General features: G+C 40.1%; 1 protein-coding gene across 1 annotated transcript in view; it reads right to left on the bottom strand.

Annotated features, from left to right (window-relative positions):
- The window catches only part of LOC138481058 (connector enhancer of kinase suppressor of ras 2-like), a 2,957,912-nt gene that overhangs the window by 900,802 nt on the left and 2,042,487 nt on the right, over positions 1-14,623 (bottom strand). The window lies entirely within an intron of this gene.

Raw genomic sequence — 14,623 nt, 5'->3', positions numbered from 1 at the left:
TTGACAACTACAATAGGCGTGAGACAAAATGGGATGTTGGGGGTAAGGACGCAATAGGAAGGACAAATCGGGGGAACAGTCTTTCTTCATCATCTGTCCCCAAAACCATGTTCTAAGTTCTCACACACCTGAGGCTGTGGCGAAGTGAAGGTATTTTCACTCATGGAATTTAGTGTGCTGTTTGGATGTATATTAATCGACTTTTTCACAATTGACCTCGGGAGAATTGACCTAATTTACAAGGTCAATTAGGACATATATGCAGGGGAAACCCGCCACAACCCCCTACCCAATCCAAAACCGCCCGCAAACCCCCACCCAATCACCTTATATTATTTATAATCCAAAAGGAACCCAATACATATATAAAACAACTAAAATAATATAAAGGTCAATTGTGAAGCAGGTCAGTTAGGACCACTATAATTAGGTCAATTAGGACAAAAGGTCAATTGTAAAAGGTTAATTTAGGTAATACCTGCTGGTTTCACATTAAACAGATAATACAGCCCTAACCATCTCACTCTAGGGTATAAACTCCACTTTCTATAGCATGTCTGAAGAATGCGCTACTGCGCCCGGATACCAGATACCCTTATCCAACGAGTGAGTGAATGATCTGGAAAACCTACCAGGGTGCATGAGTTATGAATCCTCTGCAAACCTAACCATGATCAAGTGAATAGAAGTAACTGCAGTCATCGATGAAGGCACTAGAGCTTTTTGAGTTGAAGACCGTGTGGTGGGTGCACTCATCAATTTCTACTTACTGACGCGTCTAGCTTATTTTTGGCATTTCATTACTGCAAATGAGTGACTAACTAGCCAAACAAGCAACCAGGACAAGACTGAGTAATACTAAAAGGGTGAATGGCTACCCTAATAGGAGCACATAAGCCAGCTATGAGGAGCCAGTGCAGCATCTCCCTTTAGTCGGAAACGGAGGTTGCTACGATGACCGGCTAGCATTTGGCCACCAGGAGCATCGCCAGCGACAGAGGAACACGTGCATGGATCAATAAATAAACTGATGTGAAGAGTCTGGTGCTATCATTGCTCCTGAATTAAGCATTGTTTCATCCACATTCAGTGCGAAAAGGCATTAGAATCAGCGGGGGCTTCATAAGACAGGAAACTGTCAGTGGATCCCATCTTGTGCAGGATTCGGCCAGAACACCGGAAACGCCTGTTCAACAAGCACTTTCAATCTTGCACAAAGGGCGTATATGGAGCTGGAAGCTGCATTCCTTAGAATTCTCCTGCAGTTGAGTGCTAGTCCTTTCTCAATGAATTGTGGGGCATCGCAGCCGGGAGGTCTGCTGATGACAAACTAAGGGCTCAATTTCTGTTGAGAGTAACCAGTGTTAAAGGATTGTGGCGGAGCCCCGGGCCTAAAATGTATGTTCTTGGTGCTTGGCATGGCAGCCTGTATTGATCTTATGAGAAATCCACAGCATGTGTTCTTGACAATTGACAGCATACCAAAGAAATATAATAACTCTTACGTGAACTTTATCATTGCAGGTACCAAGGTGATTTTGCATTGCAAAGCCTTGTGCATCTTGAATACTGATAAAACCTTACAGTGGCTCAACTATCTACCTGCCGAACTGTATTGCGGGTAACCTGCAGGACACTCATCCTGGAACGTGAGCCAAGTGCCTACAACTTGAGCTATGTGCACAAGAATGCAATAGGGAATTGAAGTGAGTAGGTTGGTACAGCGACCTGTGCTTTAACAACCCAAATCAATATTTCAAGTTTGAGCTTGCATTCTGAACAAATATTGTCATTTGCAAAGGTAACACATCTTGGGGCAATGGATGTGAATATGCATGAAACCATAACCTGTGAGCACTTAGCACTTCAAGAATGTGCTGTACATGTCTTTGCTACTTCTACTTAACCCTTGCCAATCCATTACGTCTCCCCTACTCTCTTTCTAGTTCCCCTAACTCCCGACCCCTAACCACCCATTAGTACCCGGCGTGGAAGCCCCTCAGACAATAAGGAGGCTCGAAACGGGGCAATCCCCGCTCCGAGCCTCCCCATGGCTGGAGGCTTCCTTCATCCCCCGCCGGGGACGCAGGTAAGATTTTTTTTTTCCCCAGCCTTTCCTCCCTACTATGTCCCCACCCCACTTACCTTCTAGCCCGCGGTCTCCGCCGGGGGACGATGGAAACCTCCAGCCGCATGGAGACTCGGGGCGGGGCCATCCCCGCTCCAAGCCTCCACATGGCTGGAGTCTTCCATCGTCCCCCGCCGGAGACCACGGTACGTTTTTTTTCTTTTTTTATTTTTTCTTCCTCCCCATTCCGTCCCTTCCACTCTCCCGACTCCACTTACCTTCTTTTTTCTTCTGGTCTCGGAAGCGAACGCGCTGGGAACACTTCTGTTCCCAGCGCGTCCGCTCCCGATGGCCGCCATGGAAAGGGAAAACGGACTATGTTCTCCCTTTCCATGGCGGCGGCCATTTTTTTGCCATTTTTTTTTCTGTTCTGAAACGTGTTTCGGAACAGAAAAAAAAGCAATTAGTACCCCGGTCTAGCAGGCCACGGTACTAATGGCAATAAGCCACTCGGTGGCAAGCCAATACCGCCCGAGGTAATGCCCCTGGGGCACCGTTAAGGCCCGAGCGGCCCGGGGGCCTTACCTAGGGCGGTATTGGCCCGACACTTGTGGCTTATTGCCACAGTAAGACCCTAATCTTCCTAGTTGTCCTCGTTCCATGCATTATGTTAGTCGGATCTTGGACCCGCAGAAATGTGGACAAAGGGGCCAAGCACATACTGTATCTGTGAAAAACCTGTGGCCCAGTGTGACAGCTGCTAACTCCCATAGCTAGAGGGGTACTAACCTGCAGAAGTGTGGCATTGCTTTAGCGCAATCTGTTGACCTGCATACCAGTGGCACATATATCCTTGGAGGGCATCTCAGGTGTCACTGTGGAACAGATCTGTTTTGAGTTTATCATCAAGCAGGGATACAGCAGTGACTGGGGTAAAACCCATTAATATAAACAAAATATATTCATTATTCTGTCAATCATGCTGCACCTTGCTATATTTATTATTTATATATGTATTATTATTTATATATATACGGAGGAACAATGCTCTTTTGATCACAAAAGAACATACAATAGATAAGAAATCAGATGTGACAGTAAGCAGTGGGCGTCTTACAATGTGGTGAGTTTGAGGGACATTCTGACTAGGTTGTGGATCGGAGTAAATAGAACAGTCATTGGGGACAGTACATGGGTGGACATACATAGATTAAGGACAATGAAGATTGGACATTTTTAAGTGCAGCTAGGCGGTACGGCCTTCTGTGATCGCGATGTGAACATGATAAGTGAAGTGCTAGAAAGGAGCCAGAGGAAGTGAGGGAGATAGGCAAGTTATAGGCGAGGGAACAATGTTAGTAGGTTAAGAGGGTAACTTGGAGGAAAGGAGGTAGGCTTTTAATTTGGTTTTGTACTGACTATATTGTATAATGCTCAGAGCTTCAGGTAACTATGCTATATAAATTACTGTAAATAAATAAATAAATAAATACATTCATGGGTAAAAGCAACGTGAGGCCAATCAATATACAGCTGCTGTGAACACAGGTTTACTAAAATACAGACTACCCTGACTCTATTTTATAAAACAATGTGAAGGGCAAAAGGCGGTGTATACACTTGTACGCCACCTTTTGACCTTTACATTTGCACCCCAGAGTGCAAAACAAAAGGATTTTACATTGGGGAGCCATTTCAATGCAAATGTAAGGACTTTCCACCTGCAAATTACTCATTTTTAGAAAATGAGCTCCAAAGGGGTTTCATTCTGTAAAGAAATGCTAATTGCATGCATATGACCAACAATGCTTGCAGTTATGTGTTGCTGGTCCCCTTTCAGCCATTCCACAACAATCGCACAGCGGAGTGTAATTATGAATAGTAAATGACGGCGAACATGCCTTTACTCTTCACTTTTACTCTCTGCTTTGTAAATTTGTAAGAAATAATACACTTATTACAAATTGCACCAGTCCAATGAAATCCACCAGTTCTTTAGCAGATGTTCAACCAAGGTTTATTCCATTTGAATCCTTTTGTTTTACACATGGATAAAATATCTCATCCAGGCACTAAACCGGGTGCTTTTCCAAGATAAAGCAGGAAAGCAAAGTGGAGATGCAAACCTTGCTTTGCTGCCCTCCTATGCACTCAAATCTATCGAAAATGACCTGCATAGTATGTTTCTTTCTGCACTGTACATTTTCCAAGATGGTTCCCTATAACTAGCCAAAGTAGTCTGATTAAGGAATGACATTTTGTTCATGTAGTTGATTTGAATTCAATCCATTGCTTTCATGGAAACATACATAATGGGGGTAATTTTAGAATGAGTATTGTGGAAATTATAAGCATAAAAGTGAATTTACTCCTTCATTTTCGGCTCCATCTCATTTTCATACCGATCTGAGGTGTAAGAGGCCAGCAAAGTGGAATTTGATCTTCACTTTGCTTTCCTGCTCTGTCTGAAAACAACCAGGTTTCGCGCCCACATGAGGTTATCATGCAGGTGTAAAATCCAAGAATTCCAATGAAATACAGCGCGCATTTACACCCGGTAAATAGGCAGATGCCAATGGAAAAGATGCCAATGGAAAATGAGGTGTTAAGACCATTGCAACAGTGTTACGCCTGTCTTTAATGTCTTCATTTACATTATAAAAGGCCACCTGCAAAGCGTAATTTGAAGGCAGAATTTTATTTCTCACAAAGGGGAGTGTAAAGGTGAAGAGTAAATGCAATTTCGTCTCCATTTACTCTTCACAATTACACTCCGCTTTGTGAGTGTTACAAATTGCACGCAGAAGACCAGCTAAACGTAAATGTAAGTGTCGTGGTTTCCTGCAGGTATGAGGAATAAACAATTAATAGAAGATATGTTCATGTGTTTGATTGAGACTTGACAAAATAACCCTTTGTGAAATACAGGGATCTCCTCTGTTGCAAGGAGTTCAAACACCCTGGGGGTGAAGGGGGATCATATTATAAACCCTGGAATGTAAAAGTAAGGTGTAAAACCAAGCAATAAGTGGTTGTGCCTCAGCTTTACACTCAGGGATATTTTCATTTCTTTTAGAGGTGGAGTAGGGGCACAACGTGGATATGAAATGGCTGCAGTGCATTCGGTTCCATGTGTTAAAATCACTGCAAAAATGGACGTGAACACAAAATATCACGGCAAAAAGGCTTTGGTTTTTCCACCACGATCCATGTAAAGGATGTGGGGGACAACCTCACAACCCTTGGACCCATTATACCATTTAAAGGGAGCGGGGGACACCCCTGCAACTCCCGATCTCCTTAAATGGTATAATGGGGTACACCTTTACTGGGTCAAACCACTTTTTACAGACGACATTTGTGCCGCGATGTTATCACTCCATACCGTGCATTCCTCCTCCTTCTCCAAAGAGCACATTATTTAAACCTGCATGAGAGCTTCATGTAGGCGTAAACATAATATATTCCACTTAAAGCGCCCTAGTTTAGCAATTGCTAAAAGCATGTGGTTTTCATAGGACACATTATTGGGCCGGGATGATAGCTCAGGGGCAACGTGTTTGTCTTGGAAGCAAGACAACACAGAGCAACGAAAGTTTGAATCCTGCTCCTGTGTTTAGAGACTGGCCTCCAGTTCTAAGTGTGTTACAAAAGATAAAGTAATAATTGGGTTCATTTTCTGAGCTCTATTGTGGAAAAATAAGATGCAAAAACAAAGCCTTAACAATGTACCCTTACTTTTACATCCTATGGTATTTTACAGCCATTTAGAGGTGAAGTTGGGGCACAAAACCTATTTCGCCTTCTCTGTCTACTGCTGCCAGTGTTTTCCATTGCTTCCTATAGTTGTTGTAGGTGTAGCTATCCAATCCCTTTGCATGCTTCAGGTCTTCCTATAACAACTATCCATTATTGTTGCAAAGGTCTACTATGTATTTGATTTCATCTAAGCAAGAGTGTGGCCAGAGCACTGGTTTCCCTTCCAGAGTAATTGATGCATTCAGACTAAACAAATCAGCAAATAGGAATGGGGGTACACACGATTTTGAGCATCCCGACCCAGCTGGTTTTGGGAACTCAGTGAGTATGTTCTTCTCCTTTGAGTTTTAGGGTTATTGTGGCGCAATCCATTTGCCCTCATGCCAGGCACAATAATCTATGCAGTATCTCGTAAAGTCAGGGTGGGGCGCACAGCTACCAAACACATGTGGTAGATTCAGGTTCCTGATGGCAATCTATGCAGTTTTCTTGTTCCAGATATCGTCTATCCTGACATTAATCTGTTTCTTGAAGATCCTGTCAATCACAGGTATGGGGAGCATTGACAAAATGTAATTCATCTTGAGAGCAATTACCATTTTGATGGAATTGATGTTTGCCCCAAGAGGGTTGCTTGACTGTAGTCCATCTCTAAAAGCATTCCTCAGTTTGTCTACGAGGTTATTCATGTAACCACAAGCTGCCTATCACACCTGCTTGTATCCACAGCAAAGTATTCTATCTTCTTGAGGCACCATTTAAAGCAGAGCCCATCTAGCAGGTGACATTGGCATGTTGCTGGCACTGGTAACACATTGGATTTGGGCTAGTTGATTCTGTTGGCTGACATACCTCCGATCTGGAGGTCAGCATGCATCGACTAAGAGACATTCTACAAACTGAAAGAAGGTAATTGGCATGTAAACATATTTTTTCTAGGATCCTCCTTTGCTTTAGCATTTCCCATTTTAACTGCCATGTTTCTATTGCAAGGATGAACATTAATAAGTTCACTGATGCTGATAGCGAGGTATACAGAAGCTTCATCATGTATATGAATTTGTTGACCGATGCCCATACCTTCCAGAACATGGAGTAGATAATCACATTCAAACTGGTCAAATGCGTCTAATGAGATGATTGTCATGGGATCTGGTGACCTGTGCCCCTCAACCTTTGTATGTAGCAATTTCCTCCTGTTATCTCTAACAGTGCCATTCTTTACAAATTCTCACGGGTTTCGGTTGATCAAGCTATACAGTACTTCCAGCCTCTTAGTCAGCATCATCGTGAAGACTATACAGTGGGTACTAATTAGACTGATTAGCCAATAACCTCTACATGCTGTGACTAACTTATGTTTCTTAAGTAGAAAATGGTTGCCGCATACATAAGTCCTTGGAGGCAGATGGCAGCCCATCCATGAATAGTGTGGTCTCCAAAAGATTCAGCATTGCAGAGGCAGCCTTCCCCTTTAGCATTTTGATATCATTGAGGGTTATTGTATTTGCTTATAAGGACAAGAAGCGAGTTGCCTGCTTTCCTGCCCCAAACAAAGACCTAAATCAATGTGGGTGTAAATCACAACACATGTTTCATTGAATGAATGGATGCTTGAAATATGATCCATAGACATGTCTTAAGATGCAATGTAACATTATCATTACATAATCTTTTGATGTGGTTCAGTTTTCTTTGTCTAAATAATAGCACACACGAATGTGTGTGTTCTGCAAAGGTATGTATGCCATGGACTTTATTTCACATGACACCAGGAAATACCATTAAGCTGGTGAACCCATCTCTTCACGGTTATATAGTTTCTCTGATTGGCGATTAGCGAACAGCAGCAGAAGGAACCCAAAACTCACTCAGACATGCTTATTAATATCAAATGTGCTCTGGTCTATTATGTATTGCCAAAGTATTTGAAACAGGGATCATGCATCAATGGTCTCGATATCAGATGAGCTACAACCTCTTCACTGATTATCGCTCTAGGGGCATCCTGCCCTGTTGTGACATCAAAACCATGTTTATATACATTAGAATTGCTAATCCCAAAAAACTGGGCCTTAGGCACCCCTATCCATCAACCTATCAGTAGCTTTTATTTACGTGGAACACAGGGTCCACATCTAATACCACCAGGTCTATGGACATCCAAGAACCTGCACTGTAATGGTATATATCTTTTCTGCTAAACTGTACCTGCTTCATCAAATTGCCAAGCACTTTAAGTCAAACAAAAACTAGTAAGGGGTCCAGAAGTTGTGGCCCTGTCACCCATCCTCTTTAATGTCTTCATCTCCCAATTCACTAGAATCATGTGGTACTTCAACTTTTCCTTTTTAATGCATTTGACTATACTGGTTGTTCTCAGTCACACTCATACTTAGTTTGGATTTTGGACTTTCTCACAATAATGCCACCAAATGTCTACTTGTTCTCACACTTTTCCATTTGACCCTTTGCCATCATCTGCGGTGGTCTTGACACAACACTTAGACACAATGGCTCTGAGCTTGAAGAAGTTCTTTTACTGGCCTAGCCATAGGTATTGTCAGGTTGCCCTTGCATACTCTTTGTCTCTCGATTTGAGGAGCAAGAGAACTGTAGATATCAAGCATTGATATCCCATGCTCATAGGTAAAGCAAAGAGCAACAAGGGTCCTATGGGTCCATAGACCATGGGTTCTATGTTCAGAGCCAGGAATCAGATAAACATCTGCCAGCTGTCTTTGATCCCGCTGTGTGTAAAAACATGAAAGAAAAAAACAAGAAATGTCAGCAAGAGAATGTCATGCCTGATCATTGGGATCATTACGGCAACCAGCAGAATGTCTGTGGTGGCAGTGGATGATGGTGGCCGTATGCATCAGGTGTCGGGTCCTGCTTGGCATTCTCGGGCAGTGGCACACGCTATCTTCTGGGGGTTCCTCTAGCTCTGTTGCTGATGGCATTGAATAATTATTAAAGCATGGAGTATCAAAGGTTTGATTTGTATCCTGATACAATAAGTCTGCAATGTAGGTCTCCCTCCTTCTTGGTATTCCGACGAAAGTTAAGTTGTATTTGTTTTGTTATATTAGATGGTGTTGGTGACACCCGCTTCCTGTCACATTGCCACAAAGGTGTATTTTAGCAGTTGGTGACACATTGCAACTTTTCTGCCCTCTGTGGCTGCTGTCAAACTCCCTGTTGCCCAAGCCTTTATTTGTTGATCTCTGACCCAAGGTTGTTTAGGCATGGTGCCCTTTCCCCAAGTGATGTCCTCTGGTTTATATAAAGAGCCAGTAGGGTGCCTACCGAGAATGATTAACCTTTTTTTCTGGGCAAAGAACAAGAGGGAAATTCTGTTTCATCAGGAACAGACTGTCAAAGAGATCGCTTTGATCACATAAGACAACAGAAGGGACATTTTGTTAAGAATATAATTTAACTGGAACGAATATAACTAAACACCCCTCTCTAATAATAAAATTCAGATACCAGGAGACAATACAAGACAGGCACACTTTCTGCTCGGAGCAGAGGCATTAGAGACAATGGTCCTGATTGACAGTACGTTTTCCTATGAGATTGCGCCTTTATAAAATGCTTCCGTGAATCAGGCCCAATCCATCTTACTATCACTCACTTCACTTGTTAAACGGATATCATATTGTGCCTCCTTTATTGTGTATATTGGCCTAAGCCCAGTCGCTCTGCGAAGAAATCCGCGTTACAAAGTTCTAACCTTAGATTGACTTAGCCGCCATTTTAGGTCTATCCGCCATTTTGATTTCCACCTCAAAGTTACTCTGTATTCTAAAATGGTGGACAGTGTTCTCCTGCTCGTAACCTTAGCCGTCGTGACCTTTACACAGGTTAATGCTTAAACTGCCTGTAGGCTAAATGTTTGAGTCATTTAATAAGACCATGTCCTTTGTTTGACCTGAACATCAAAGGATTACTCGCACCAACAAGTCTGATCCGTAGGCATACATTGAATACAATGTTATTTAAATACTAAATGTGAGCACTTGTTGAACTACATTGTATAAAACATGTACTAAGGCTTAATGTTAAATTCTAAGATACACTGTTGCCATTGTGACTTGTTGTTTTATAAACTAGACGTAATCCACATGCATGTAGTTGGACTAACTAGAGGTGAACTCGGCACAAACCCTAGACAGAGAATAGTTAACTTGCAGAGGGGCTAGACATTGCAATTGAGAATTGTATAAAAGATGTGAATATGTAGACGTCCAGTACCTCTCACTTCTCACACCGAAAGGGCTGGTATTCGTTGTGATGTACTAAGGGCCAGATAGCAATCTGATACTTTGTTCCTTTGTAAACTGTACAGTTTTAGAATAAAGATTTGTGAATCTTTATAAGCCTGTGTTTGGTGTATTTCCTTTTGGTGGTACTCAGCCTCGATATTTCTCTTTTGCTTTTACACACTGACAAACTCCTACTAATTATACCATCATTTAGATGATGCACTAAAGAGAAAAAAACATTTTCCAAACTGGCACAAAACAGTGCAAGCTAGAAAATCCAGTAGCCATTGTAAATTGCTGGACAAACACTGCAAAGGAGACAATAGCAGCAAAAGAAATACACCTATATAAAAAAAAATATATTAAGGAATCATGTGAACTCAATAAGAGGTTAGTAAACAAAAATAGACCATATACGTCGATTCTTAATGTTCTGAAAATCATGACACATAGACATATTTCAGAGGACTGGGATTTCCAAAGGAAGCCCAGTGATGGCTGCAAGAACAGCTTTAAACAGAGGGAGGCACCTCATCTGAAAAAGGTCATGGACCATACAAGTTTGGTACTGCAGTAAAATGGAGGTGTCAACTGCAATACAGACACTTTTTTAAAAAGTGTTGCTGAATAACTGTCACTTTTACCGCACCACCAAAATATGAGTTTTTACCGTAAAGTGAAGGATTTGCCCCCATCAAGTTGTTGGAGTCTCGGAAGGTAAGCTCAGGGGCAAGGTGCTTGGCTTGGAAGCAAAACGACACAGAGCAACACAGGTTCGATTCCAGGGTCCACGCTTCGAAAGCTCTGGTTATTAAGCACGTTATAAATAACCTATCATCATCATCATCATTACTGTGGGGAATTACTGCTCACAGTAAATATGCAAGAATCACCTTGGAGTTCTACGGACTCTAAAAATTGGGACTTGCAACTTGTTGATACCATTCCATAATCCCATTGTAAATGCACATGATCCAGTTGCTGTGCCAGTACATGAGTTTGATGGTAATGCTACAACTAAAAATCAGAACAGAGTGATACTGTATTTATGAGAGGTTGTATAAGAAAGGGAGAATACAGTATATTTCAACAATTTGAAGTGTTATTTTCCCACATTTAGTCAATTAACAGAATGTGTAAGGAGAGCATGCAAAATTAAAAGATATGATCTTAAAAGCGCTGCTGTGAATTACATATGGGGAACACATGTATATCAGAGTCAGGCACCCCTGAGAATAACCCTCAGAAAAGGACATAACCTGCCAATAGGTTCATTTGTGTAGTAAGATTTGTTCTCACTGCACAGTTGGGATTTCTATCCTCAATCTTTCCATGTAAAATACAATTCAGCAGCACTGGATATGTCATCAACATACAGAGAAGATTTTGACTTGACCGAGGTAAGGTCTTTCACCAAGAAGGGAAATGCACATAATTTACATGGGCACAATCTATGAAAATTGGGTTATTCGCTCATTAATCTTATTTTGAGCTTATTTAATTATAAAGGACTTGCCAAAATGCTGTTGTGCATACTTTCTGTTATCATGTTTTTTGTATTAATTGGTATAATTAATATTTTGTCACTTATTTCCTAAAGAAGATGTGCTAATGTCCATTACATTAGTTGGAAATTGTTGAGATCCTCTCAGTCAGTGGTACATTAAAGATTTCGAGTCTCATATGGTAAATGTGATTTCTCTGCTTTTTATTCTAAATCAAATATGATCCCAGCTCCCAGAATGCATGTTTTTATCCTATCAGGGCATCAAAAATGTTAGAGTATTTCCCTGAGATGTTCCTGATCCTTATCTCATGGAAAAACATGTGGAAATTGTGGAATGCTGCCTCTATCCCCTCAGATGTGGAATCTGGTGAATCACCATTATGACACTGCAACTCTCACTTTTACTGGCACTTTACACATAGCTGAAATCCTTTGACATACTAGTATTCCTATTTTTCTTCTCAGATATGTCATCTCTTTGAATTTAGCAAAATACCCACTTTTACAAATTGTCATGGCAATAGAATCAAAATCATGCAATTTAATATTTTCTAAGAGTAAATTTGTGATTTGTATCATTGAATATTTATATCATAAATTGTATACAGGTTGCCCTAATAATCAGTCATGGACACAAAATTATGAACATATGAGGTCCGTAAAAAATACAGGATGCACATTATCCTGAAGCTCAATTTTGGAAAAGCCAAAATGTGGGAGATATGAAACCTGAGAGCATTTTACTTCTAAGATAAATATTTTCAGGACTTAACTAGGATCGTAACCTAAATATATATTTTCTATTACTTTAAATAATGTGTGATTATTTGCTGTGCATACTTAATGAGGTTTTAGGTAAATAATGCAATTAAAGATGTCAAAATATGACAGCTATGATAAATGAAGTTCTGGGTAAAAAATGGTAAATAACATGTTACCATAATTTATAAATTATGATGCATGTCCCTGTATTGGATTATATGTGTTAATATGCTCACAGTATATTCAATTGAATAATAAAAGCTAAAGTCTTTAACTGCAACTAACATACTAATGGAAGAGTATAACTTTACATTCCATTTGCAAGTGGGTAGATGATAAGTGGGAGAAACCGATTCCAGAGATCATCTAGTCTCATGAAAAAATCATACAATGAAATTCATGGAAAGAAATGTAAATGTAATGAACACACAGCAAGTGCAACATAAATGAAAAACATGTTACCTTTTCTGTACCCTATTTTACTTGTACATTTTTAAAAAGCACATACTTCAAGCTAGCACATATTCTGATGAAGTGTAAAACAAGTGTAGGTCATATCGGGAGGTGATGTACGTTGTTTTGCACTTCATCAGAATATATGCTGGCTTAAACTCTGTGCTTTTTAAATCTATCAAGGAATAATGACCAACATTTGTAATTGTGGAATTAATATGTCCCATACGTGATGTAGGCAATTATATAAAAAATGAGTTGTTGTACGTATGAAAGACAATATATTTGTGTTTTTATGATTCATACATTGGATATTTTTTTATTAATAAATGTAATAATCTTGCACTCATCCAATGTAGAGACAATAATTGGGTTAGTGTTTCATAAAATACCAGTGGAAAAGCCTGTGTACATGGGCTAATGTGCATAAAGGAAGACATGTTCAGAGTGCAAATGTGGTGTATTTTAACCAAATTTATGTTAATAGAAAAAAAGGTTTGTAAAGGATCTTGCTCCTTTAACATGGAAGAGTGGTGCCCTCAAACAAAATCTCACAGATTTCATTGAAAGTTCAAAATAGTATATACAACCAATTGTTGTATCTGTTCCTCATTGTCTTGGATTCCACTTATGGGTTTTGGACTCAAATATATGACGTTGAGCGATGTTGGATTAATACCATTCATGTGCAGCATGATTCGAAGCAGACATGAGATAAAAAAATAAAGTAAATTAAGGTCAAATAACGCTTAAAACGTACATGTAGAATATTATTGATACAATATACATACCAAGAAATACTACAAAGAATAATTACATAATACATAAGTACATTTAAAAAAGTACTTTATTTTGTTAGAGAAATAGTGCTTCATCAAATTAATTTCTGTTTATATGTTTTTTTTAAATGTATATATTTTCTTAGTATATGCAACTTGAAGTATGCTGTTAAAGTGGTTTCACTGTCTTGGGCCTTTTCTGCAGCTAAATGTATCATTGTTGAAAAACAATTTTTTTTGCCTGGAAGATGAACTTGAAGTCTTATTGTTGTATGCGTAAGGCAACAGTTCCCTCTAGCAGTGATAACAGGTGAAGCAGACATGGCAGCTTCAGACAAACATACATCTGGCCTTTTATTATATGGTATAAAAGGTTTTAAAAAAGAACCATGTTTTAATGGTATATGTTATATAGCGTTTCTGAATATAAGAGTAACGAAAAATTAAGACTAGCTAGACAAACATTGCAATGACCAAATGTAGGGGATGGGGTTCAGCCTGACTATGGATTAGGCCATTAGATGAAGCTGTTGCGTGATAGATAGATCATGAATACTTCTAATCAGACTCCGAGTTTAAATCGAATGAAGCACATGCTCACTGAGGGCATTGTGCCAAATGGAGAGGGAGATGCAATTCTGTGAAAAATTTCAATCACCAGATCAACATTACATGTTCTGCACAATGTTATATATTGCCCAATGTAAACATTTATTTATTGACAGGAGGAAGAATTTTCTTTTGATCACAAAAGAACGTACAATAGAGAAGAAATCAGATTTGACGGGAAGCAGTGAACATCTTACAATGGGGTGAGTTTGAGGGACCAGGTTGCGGAGGGAAATAATTGCAACAGCCACCTGGTACAATACATAAGTAGACATGCATTAAGGACAATGGACATGTTTTAGTGCAGGTAGGCAGTATGGCCAGCTGTGCTCAGGATGTGACCATGATGGGTGAAGTGCTGGAGCGGAGGATTAGAGTGGAGGCTACATTTGTCGTTTTCAAGTGATTAAAACAT

Source organism: Ambystoma mexicanum, chromosome 5p (genome assembly GCF_040938575.1).
Source record: "Ambystoma mexicanum isolate Mex_15411 chromosome 5p, UKY_AmexF1_1, whole genome shotgun sequence".
Taxonomy (NCBI): Eukaryota; Metazoa; Chordata; class Amphibia; order Caudata; family Ambystomatidae; genus Ambystoma; species Ambystoma mexicanum.
The sequence above is the reverse complement of the archived record's forward strand: the minus strand, read 5'-3'. Positions and strand labels throughout refer to the sequence as shown.